The 11,562-nt window shown below is 36.2% G+C and overlaps 1 pseudogene; it reads left to right on the forward strand.

Moving 5' to 3' along the window:
• Positions 1-7,624: 7,624 nt before the first annotated feature.
• LOC149146943 (WD repeat-containing protein RUP1 pseudogene) lies at positions 7,625-9,620 on the forward strand (annotated as a pseudogene).
• The last annotated feature ends 1,942 nt before the right edge of the window (positions 9,621-11,562 follow it).

An 11,562-nucleotide genomic window follows, 5' to 3' on the forward strand; every position in this document is an offset into this window, starting at 1 on the left:
GTTAATTTGACTTAGTTAGTGTTGGCCCTCAATTTTGGTCATTTTTGTTTATCATAAACCTACCTACTTACAATCATATTCCACCTTATTCCACTCATATATGCTTCATTTTACCCTTATTTTTCATATTCAGGTAATTAGATTAAGTTTTTCAAATTTTAGAATTTTTTGTAAAAATTGGGTTTTAAAATTAATTTTAGATTGCATTGAAAATTCCCGTAATAGCTCTATTAAAGTGATATGTGCAGGACACCTGGGCACAAGATGAATACATATTTGGAAAGCTTAGGAACCACGAATGGATGAACATCTATTGGTTCAGTCAAAATGAGCAAATACAAGCCCGCTCAATGACTTGTCACCCAGAAATCCCTATTAAAAAGGGGCAGTTTTAGGATTTTTTGGAATTCTTCTAGATTTCTTGTAACTAATGGATGGTTTTGACCTGATGAAGTGGGATAACATTAATGATGGTTGTTTCAAACTTTTTAGCTTATATGGTTATTATTTTGCCTATTTAAAGAGAGGCATTCATAATTAGAACATGTAGACAAACTTGAAGATTATTATTTTGGGATAATTGAAGACAAATATTTTGTTTCATGATTTCTTTCTGTTTGCTGGAGTGAATGAGTTGTTGTAGCTGAGTATTTTAGCAGTGTACCAGCGAGGTTGGAGGGCCCCCATACCAAGCTAAGTACACTTTGTTGTATGATGTTCATATTTGTGTATATGCTAGTTTAATTCTCCATGTCTATTATATTCATTTGCTGTAAATATTTGTAAATATCTTTAATGAGAATTCATTTTATGGCATGTGTTAAGTGAATATTTCTTCCTTTTAGTGATTATCTTGAATGTGGAAGGACAACCAAGTCTCTTAGAAAAGAGCCTCTTCTCCGTGAGCCAGGACTAAGATTGAACAAGATTCACTTCTTTCAAGCTTTCTTAGATTAAATTCTTATGCTTTCATTACATTCTTACTTAGATATTGGCAATGTCATTATAGAAATGTTGAGGGAGGACAACCAGGTCTCTTTGAAAAGAGCCTCTTCCTTGTTTTTTTAAAATATTCTAATTTCATTGACCAATAATGCATGCTTTTATGGAGTAGACTTAAATATTTTTGCCAAAGTTGTGTAGAATGATTTATATTTGTAATATGCACTTCTATTCTCATAGCTACTTTCTATATTCTTATCCAAAAATCCATAAATTATGGTTTGCTTCTAAGATTACCAACCTGGATTGATAGTAAAATACATGCCTTAATTTACACAATAAATTGAGTTAACAGTTAGCTCAGTTAATTCGAGTTGAGGGTCTAACTAGAGTCATGTAGAGTGTCTCCTACAATTAGGAGCACTAGTTGAGTTTAATTTGAGTTGTAATCATTTAATTTTGTCTAACTGAGTTAAATCCAGTTAAACTAGTTCCAACTAATGGAGGAATTAGTGGGTGTAACCTACAGTAGTGGGGTGTAGCTTAATGTAGTGGGGTGTAACTTACTGTTGTGGGATGTAACCTACTGTAGTGGGGTGTAACTTACTATAGTGGGGTGTAACCTACTGTAGTGGGGTGTAACTTACTATAGTGGGGTGTAACCTACTGTAGTGGGGTGTAACCTGCAATAGTGGGGTGTAACCTGTAATAGTGGGGTGTAACCTGTAATAGTGGGGTGTAACTTGCAGTGATCAACAAGTAAATTGAAGATTCACTCATAGTTAACTCATGCATGTCAGATTAGAGAAAAGCCCAGTTGGGGTTGGAGTTCAGGGACAGTGTATTATCAGTTGTAAAATCATCTAAATTAAAGCGATGGTCCATGCAATTAGAGAAAGGCCTATGAGGATTGTGTAATTCAAAATTGAGGAATTTCTCCATTAAATAGGATCTAATTACTAAGGGAACAACGCAAGGAAGTAGGATCTTGGAAGGTTAGGAATTTGGCTAAGTATTGGCGTAAGGCAGTCAGCCAGGAATAGGATAGAAAATACTTGTGCAGGTTGAGCTCAAGGTTGAACATAGCATATTGTATTCATCCAAGGCTTGCCTAGGAAGCAGTGAGACAAGTAGATATAGTGCAGAAGTTACTCGAGCTTGAGCAAAGCATTGTAATCTTGTCATATTTTCTGATTAATGCAATATACATATAGCAAGGGTTTTTAGCTATGGATTTCCCCAGAAAATCATTGTTTTATGTGTGATTGAATTCTTTCTCTTATATGCTTCGTGATTTCATCGATCAATTATTGTTTCCACTGATGAGTAGAGTAGATTCAAGTCTATTATTTTAGCATATTACAATTAGCAGTTTGAATCTACAAGGAATTTCTACACCCAATACCTTGAAGAAGCTCAAAGGGTTGATAGGATATTACCACAAGTTTGTTAATAATTATGGTAAAATAACAACACCTATAACAAATTTTTTGAACAAGGAAGCATTTTTTTGGACTAAAGAAGCAACCAAAGATTTTGAAGAACTTAAAGATGCTATGTGTACAACTCTCATCTTGGTGACACTTGACTTCACAAAAAAATTCATTTTGGAGTGTGATGCCTCGGGCCATGGAATTGATGTAGTTTTGATCCATGAAGGAAGGCCTCATTTCCTTTGAAAGTAGCGAACTTGAATGAAATAACTCACTCATACCCATCTATGAGAAAGAAATGTTGGCCATACTACATGCAATTAAGAAATGGCATCTGTACTTAATAGGAAGACCCTTCAAAAGTAAAAATAGTTCATGATAGTCTAAAGTACTTCTTGAAGAAAAGACTATCTTTAGAAGAACAACAAGCTGGGTCACAAAGATGTTGGGTTATGCCTTTGAAATTATCTACAAAAAAAGGAAAAAAAAAATTGTGGCAGATGCACATTCAAGGAAGGAGGATGGCACAAAAGGTTTACTATGTGCTATTTTGATTCCGCAATCTCACTGGGTGGAAGAAGAAATGATAAAATGGGAAAAATATGAGAATATATGAAAGATCATTCTAAAACTACAAGATGACCTTGATATAGTAGTAAAATTATGTGGAAAAATTATCTGTCATGCTATCATGGTTGCTTATACTTATGTAAGAATTCTCAACTAAAACATAAGTTCCTTTCAGAATTACACGCTTCTCTTGTAGGAGAACATTCAAGGTTCTTGAAGACATACCATAGGATCAAGAAAGTTTTTTTTTTGGGAAGGAATTAAGGTAGATGTGCAAAATTTTGTGGCAAAATGTGTGGTATGTAAATAAATTAAGGGTGAGATAATCAAGACCCCAGGGCTCCTTCAACCATTAGCCATACCAAGCCAACAATGGGAAGAATTTTCAATTTATTTTATATAGGCTTACCCAAATCTAAAGGAAAGAGTGTCATTATGGTAGCGGTATTCCTTAGTAGAATAATGGTACAACACATCTTTCCACACCTCATAAAAATGTAACTATTTGTGGCACTTTATGGATATCTTCCTCCATCCATCACATCACCCTCGAAAGGGCTATAAAGGCCCAAATAGTAAAGGACCACATATTGCACCAACAAGAGGTTCTCAACCTATTGAAGGACGACTTGGTTATGACAGAAATTATGATGAAACACCAAACATATCAACATAATAGTGAAAGGGAATTTGAAGTGGGGGGTTGGGTATTTGTGAGATTACAAACAAATAAATAGATGTCCCTCAAGCAACAAAAGCAAGAAAATAAATTATCATTGAGGTATTAAGCCCTTATGAGGTGTTGTATAGAATCAAAAGTATGGCTTACAAATTAGAGTTGCATCCATATACTCGTGTACATCCAATCTTCCATGTTTCTTGCTTAAAGAAGGTAATTGGCGACAATATCTTAGTACAATCATTTAGGCACCTCAAGTTGGGGCTTGCTCACTCTAAGGGCACCCATAATAGACAATTATTTACCTACTTGAATTTCTATATTGGCCTTGTCTTGTGCCAAAGAAAGATTTGAATTTTTTCCTCTAATACCCCACTCTCCCACCTCCACCCACACCCCTCTAATGGTAGTCAAAGTCAAACCTCCCATATATACCTCCCACAGAATCTAAGGAGTCTCCCTTTCTAGGTCTAAGAGAGTAATTATGATCTTCATCCATTTCATGCTTCACTTCCCCCATGGTAATCCAACACATCTCATTTAAAAATACTAAAAAATTATTTTTTTCAATACCCCTCATCCCTGGGATAGAATCCCCAAGGCCATTTAAAACTCCACTCATCCCATGAATGGTTCGGTCAGAATTCTCAAGGGCCATAAGCTTCCCTCCCAAAATGCAATCAACAACAATTTCAACAATTTCATGACTTTAGAAACAACATAGCAACACCCCATTTCCAATCCACATTCTGTGTTTTCTTTGAATTAGTCTCTGATGAAAAAATGAACCCCAACTAGCCATAAACAAGAATAATTGATTTTGGGATATACCCCACAAGAGGTTCCCACCATTTTTTAGTCCAATTTTTAAGTTCTCCACTTACAATATTTACCCTAGGAAATGACCCATCAATGCCATAGTTTCCATGTGGATGACTTCATTGATTCTTATATCATCACCTAAAACCAATTTGACTTATGATCCCTTTAGTTTAACACACTTTTTTGGTGTTTTTTCTTTTGACCTTCCACTTCCATAGTTTGAATGCCACTAGTTAAACCTTCCTTCAAGAAGCCTTTCACATTATAATGGTAGGTATCACACATTTTCCACTTAGAGATTTTTCACATGTCAAGAGATATGAGCCCCCATTCAACAACACCCCTGCGCCCACACCCTCCCCACAACACACACACTATTTGATGAAATACCATATATTTGGGATTTGATCTACAACATTGTCATAACAATTCCAAAACCATGTATATACAATGTTGGTAAAGATCACCCAAATATCTTATCCATCATACAAGTTAAGAGTGACACTGACTTCACCAAATCTGTTACTTTATATCTAAAACTAGCTCCATAAATTCTTTTTAACCTAATCCAAATCGTGTTTCCATAAGTCAAAAACCAACTAAATACAAGTCATATAATACTAATCTTTAAATTCTTTTATTTTTGTATAGTTTCATTAAATTTTTATTTTTCTTTTCATTACTTATCCATTAATACTTATCACATTTATATTAAATATCAAAAAATACTTTCAAATGTACAACAACCCCTCGCAACAAAATTGATCCCTTACCTATTTAACACCTAAGTTAGGTGTTAAAGGATACTTTGAAATATAGATAGCAACCCGCTAACAAAAACTGATTCATGTGTAAAGTTTAGAGGAACGAACAAAAAACACATCAACATGCAAAGCATGATGACACTGACAAACTTAATAAAAAATAATTGAAGGTTTATTCTTGTGTTAGTGGGCCTTAGTTGATGCAAAGGCTCATTATTATGTTATGTGAGTGGGGCCTTAGTTGATGCAAAGGCTCGTTATTATGTTAGTGGGGCCTTAGTTTACTTGTAAAGGCATGGAATTGACATAAAGTTCTCTGGCTTATTAACATAGAGATAAAAAGCTTTGGATTTTAAAGAATAAGATGAAACTCAATAAAGCCAAATATTTACACAATTCTAGGCATGGTTATTTAATCTAGTTAACTTAATCATATTGAAATTCCATTTTTACCATACATTACTTGCTAATCACTGAATATTTAAACTCCATTTTCATCCTAAATATTATTATTAAACAACCATTACTTACAAACTCCTCTCATTAACTAATTGATGACATGAAACAATATACACCCATTCATAATCAAATATAATGCCGGGGAACACCTTAACTAACCTTTAAATGTATAACATATAACACATAAATAAGGCACTGTCATACATGAGGCATGGTGGTCCTCCCCCACACCATTGTAAAGATAGTAAGTTTGTCCCTACCCCAAACCCTTGTAAAAATAGTCGATGTGTCTCCACCTCAAACCCTTTTACTTTTTTCTATAATGACCTTCATCTACCATGCATTCAATTTTTTCACGAGCTTATTCAAAATTGCCGAGATTCCATTCTTTTAATACATCACGAAAAAACCTTTCTCAATATAAATGTGGCCGTAGTTTAGCCCCAATTTAGCTTGAGATCATAATTTAATTCTTTAAAGAAATAAAATTATGGTTATAATTGTTAAGTTTTAGGAATTTGGATGTATTAGGGATTTTGATAGGGCTAAATTTATTTTCATTATGAAAAAAAATTAATTATTGGATAAAGGGATTTTTTTGAAATTTTTTTACCATCCTAGCGAATTCTAGCGATCTGAGAGAAATTGTAACGTCGTTCGACAACTCCTCCCTACATTCTAAGCATGAGTCAAATGATCAAGAAAATTAGTTTTAAATTAATATATAATAATAAATTTTTAAAATTTATTACTATTTTTTTTTGTCAAAACTATGGCGTCGTTAAACAATCCCATAAATATGAAGGGCTACCTTTTAGGCATGGGTCAAATGATCAGGGGATTAGTTTTAAATTAATGTATACTAATAATAAGTTGCTAAGTTATTATAAGAAGGTCATCAACCTCACCCTTGAAGATCAAAAGTATCTCTCTATTTTAACTAGCTCAAAGAAGAAAATTAATATAGCAAAGATTAGAACGAATTCTCATGAGCTCCATAGTGAAACAGGGCATTGGGCAGTTCCTAAAACGCCATGGATGGAAAGGATCTCCCATATTTGTGAGAATAGGAGCATTGAGGATGAAAACCACTTCCTCTTAGAGTGCCCTGCATACAACCACATTAGATCTCAATTTCACAATCTTTGTCACAATACTGACCTTCCTAGCCTTTTACAACGTCAAAATTATAGTGAGCTCGAGAGGCTTCTCTCCAAGCTTTTTGAGCATAGGAATAAAATCTTAAATCAAAATAAATAATTTGTTTATTTAGGTCCGATAGATCATTGTTTGGTCTCAGCGGACGAATCATCAATTTATTATTAAATAAAAAAAATATATCATTTGATCTTTTACTAGATTATTTTTAATGATAAATTTTTAAATTTTATTTAATGATATTTTAGTTTATTATTAAATATAAATAAAAAAATTATCATTTGATCTTTTAATAGATTATTTTTAGTTTAATGACCGTTAAAATATCATTTATTGTCAATAAATTTTTCTCAATATAAATATGTAATGTATTCTTTATAGACGTGGGTACGAGGAAATTCGAAAGGTTATTTTCAAATTAATATATAATAATTATTTATTTATTTATGATAATGATGATAATTTATTATTAAATATAAATAAAAAATATTATTATATTTAATTTAGTAAGGTAAAATCCGGAAAAGAGAATATTAAAATTTGCATTCAAACTTTGAAATATAAAGGATTTATTTTAATATTATTTTTTCCTGACAACGTTATAAATAGAAAGCGATAAACTATTGTTATCCATCGTTGTCTTTACCGTTAAATTAGAAGTGAAACACCCAACAACAACAACAATTTAAGTAAATTAAATAGTTGGATTCCTTCTTTTGTCCTTTTGCACTTTCCAGTTAAAGCAAAAATCCTGGTCCACAAAAAAAATGGCGTACGTGTTTCCACTCACTCCTAATCCCCTTGGACAAAGTGGACGACCCCTCGACGAGGAGTTCGTATGTGGGATGGCGTGCCAGCTTCTGAGATGTTAGAATTTGCAAGGCACAGATTTGGCCACCCACTCTACGAGCTTTCCTCTGTATCCGCCGTTCCATCCGCCGCTCCACATATTTACTGTGTATACAACCAAGCAATATGTCCAGGCAGTTCCTCCTTGTGTACAATAAGGCATCAGAGGATTGTAATATGCGCTTGATGGGTTTCAAAAGTAGTGTGTATACCGCCAAGCTGCACAATCTATTTTGATGGCAATAACAGTAGCAGTGTAACATCTGCAATCCCGCTGTATATTTTGTGTATATCCATCCGTCCCTTGATGATTCATCACCATTAGCATCAATGGGCCCTAGACCGGCATTTTCTGTGAAGGGGGTATTTTCAACGACATTAATCCAGAGAGCCCACAGGTAGAGTTATTATATTCGCTCATGCAGAGCCGAAATATTTATATTGTGTATATATCCAAGAAATTGAGTATATTCAATAATAAGTTTCTTCATACAAGAAGATCAGCTGTCATAGCACTCCACTGCAATTCAGATCAATATTCAGCCATTGCGCAGCTTGGATGGGAGACATAGGAGAGATTTCGGTAGACGAATCAGAATCTGCTGTGGATGCAGAAATTCCTAAAACAGATACAGAGAATTGTTTTAATGGAGAGATCAAGAAATCAGATTGGGATTTGAAAGTCCATACCGTGATTGATTGTCAATGCAGTGGAAGCAAATCAGATTCCATTGGAGCCATTGAATTCAATCCAACAAACGAATGGCTGGCAACAGGAGGATTGGCCAGAAAAATTCGTTTGTATAACTTCAATTCTCTGATAAATTTACTTTCAGAGGAGGAGAATGATATAAGAAATCATCAGACTGTGAAGAAAGCGGGTAGATCTTATGATGGGGAGAGAAAGATACGATGTTTTAATGAGAATCCATGCACAAAATCTGTCATCTGCACTCCTGCAAAACTGAGCAGCCTGAAATGGGACCCAATGCATGGAGAAGGCGTTATAGCCAGTGGGGATTATGATGGAGTTGTGACAGAGTGGGACGTTGAGAAAGCTTTTGCAATCTATGAACGAGACGAGCATGGTGGCAGGAAAGTTTGGAGCGTGGATTATTCTCTTCTATATCACAGTCTCTGTGCTTCGGCCTCTGATGATGGAACTGTGCAAATCTGGGACAAAAATTGCAACCGGACTCTCATGGTTTTATCAGCACCATCTAGAAAACCGGTATGTTGTGCAGAATTCAGTCCATCTAATGGAAATCTAGTTGCCATGGCGTGCTCTGATCATGGAGTTTATGTGTATGACATGCGAAGAGTTTCATCACCATCATCTTCTTCATCTTCTGTTCTGTTTGCCTTGCATGATCACAACAAGCCTGCAAGTTATGTGAGATTTTTTCGTGAGAACATGGTTGTATCTGCAGCCATTGATGGGTCTATCAAGCTCTGGGACATCTCCCATTCTATGGCAGAGGCTGCTTTGCCTGTAAGGAGTTATAGGGGTCATTGCAATAAGAAGAATTTTGTAGGTCTGTCTGTCTGGGAGGAAGGGGGTCTCTTTGCATGTGGTTCTGAAAGCAATGAGGTTTTTGCTTATGATTATAAGTGGGGAACTCCTCTTTGGACCTGTAAATTTAATTCTAATAATGGAAGAGGTGTGGGCACTTTCAGTGATGAGACGGGTGGAGATTTATTATTGATAGAGGGCAGGGAGATAAGTAGGAGGATGGACTTGGGTTTTGTGAGTGGTGTTTGCTGGAGGCAGAAGCCCTCTGAATGTACCCTTGTTGCTGCAAATTCTTATGGGGTGTTGCAAGTGATCATTGGTAACAGGAGATCCCAACGAGGGAATGGATAACTCCATGGGATCTTGTGATTGTAGACGGTGGCATATCAATTTGGCATGGGAAATAAAATTCTACCTATAACAATAACAATAAAGGCATTTAATTTTTATAATAAATAATAGTAATATTTTAGATATCATTTTTGGGATTCAACTGCGTTAAGTAAGTCATTCAAAGTATGACCATTTCCATGAGAGGTAGTCGTAAAGTGACTAATTTCTCATGATTTTTGAATAGTTCACTTAGCACTCATTGCATCGGGTGATGCTCACAGGGGTGAAGAAGTGGGATTGAAACTAGTGAAATGTGGAGAACGAATCACATAGCATCAATCATCACTTCCGGGGCTTGCACCCGGTAACCAGGACTTCCCAGGAGGTCACCCATCCCAGAACTCCTCTGGCTCAAGCGCGCTTAACTGTGGAGTTTTTCCCCACAATCAAGCCCACTTAGCTTGCTACCCCATTTGCAAAACCTTAGCAAGTATTGTGCCTCATGAACCATTCAGGTAGAGATCCCTTGACTCTTTTTGAATTTAAGTATGGGGGATTTTCGCAGTGCATTATATTAGATATCATTTTTGGGATTCAACTGCGTTAAGTAAGTCATTCAAAGTATGACCATTTCCATGAGAGGTAGTCGTAAAGTGACTAATTTCTCATGATTTTTGAATAGTTCACTTAGCACTCATTGCATCGGGTGATGCTCACAGGGGTGAAGAAGTGGGATTGAAACTAGTGAAATGTGGAGAACGAATCACATAGCATCAATCATCACTTCCGGGGCTTGCACCGGTAACCAGGACTTCCCAGGAGGTCACCCATCCCAGAACTCCTCTGGCTCAAGCGCGCTTAACTGTGGAGTTTTTCCCCACAATCAAGCCCACTTAGCTTGCTACCCCATTTGCAAAACCTTAGCAAGTATTGTGCCTCATGAACCATTCAGGTAGAGATCCCTTGACTCTTTTTGAATTTAAGTATGGGGGATTTTCGCAGTGCATTATATTAGATATCATTTTTGGGATTCAACTGCGTTAAGTAAGTCATTCAAAGTATGACCATTTCCATGAGAGGTAGTCGTAAAGTGACTAATTTCTCATGATTTTTGAATAGTTCACTTAGCACTCATTGCATCGGGTGATGCTCACAGGGGTGAAGAAGTGGGATTGAAACTAGTGAAATGTGGAGAACGAATCACATAGCATCAATCATCACTTCCGGGGCTTGCACCCGGTAACCAGGACTTCCCAGGAGGTCACCCATCCCAGAACTCCTCTGGCTCAAGCGCGCTTAACTGTGGAGTTTTTCCCCACAATCAAGCCCACTTAGCTTGCTACCCCATTTGCAAAACCTTAGCAAGTATTGTGCCTCATGAACCATTCAGGTAGAGATCCCTTGACTCTTTTTGAATTTAAGTATGGGGGATTTTCGCAGTGCATTATATTAGATATCATTTTTGGGATTCAACTGCGTTAAGTAAGTCATTCAAAGTATGACCATTTCCATGAGAGGTAGTCGTAAAGTGACTAATTTCTCATGATTTTTGAATAGTTCACTTAGCACTCATTGCATCGGGTGATGCTCACAGGGGTGAAGAAGTGGGATTGAAACTAGTGAAATGTGGAGAACGAATCACATAGCATCAATCATCACTTCCGGGGCTTGCACCCGGTAACCAGGACTTCCCAGGAGGTCACCCATCCCAGAACTCCTCTGGCTCAAGCGCGCTTAACTGTGGAGTTTTTCCCCACAATCAAGCCCACTTAGCTTGCTACCCCATTTGCAAAACCTTAGCAAGTATTGTGCCTCATGAACCATTCAGGTAGAGATCCCTTGACTCTTTTTGAATTTAAGTATGGGGATTTTCGCAGTGCATTATATTAGATATCATTTTTGGGATTCAACTGCGTTAAGTAAGTCATTCAAAGTATGACCATTTCCATGAGAGGTAGTCGTAAAGTGACTAATTTCTCATGATTTTTGAATAGTTCACTTAGCACTCATTGCATCGGGTGATGCTCACAGGGGTGAAGA

The sequence above is a fragment of the Pinus tabuliformis genome, chromosome 9 (assembly GCF_031772625.1).
Source record: "Pinus tabuliformis cultivar Carrire ecotype Pingquan chromosome 9, CPIR1, whole genome shotgun sequence".
Lineage (NCBI taxonomy): Eukaryota > Viridiplantae > Streptophyta > Pinopsida > Pinales > Pinaceae > Pinus > Pinus tabuliformis.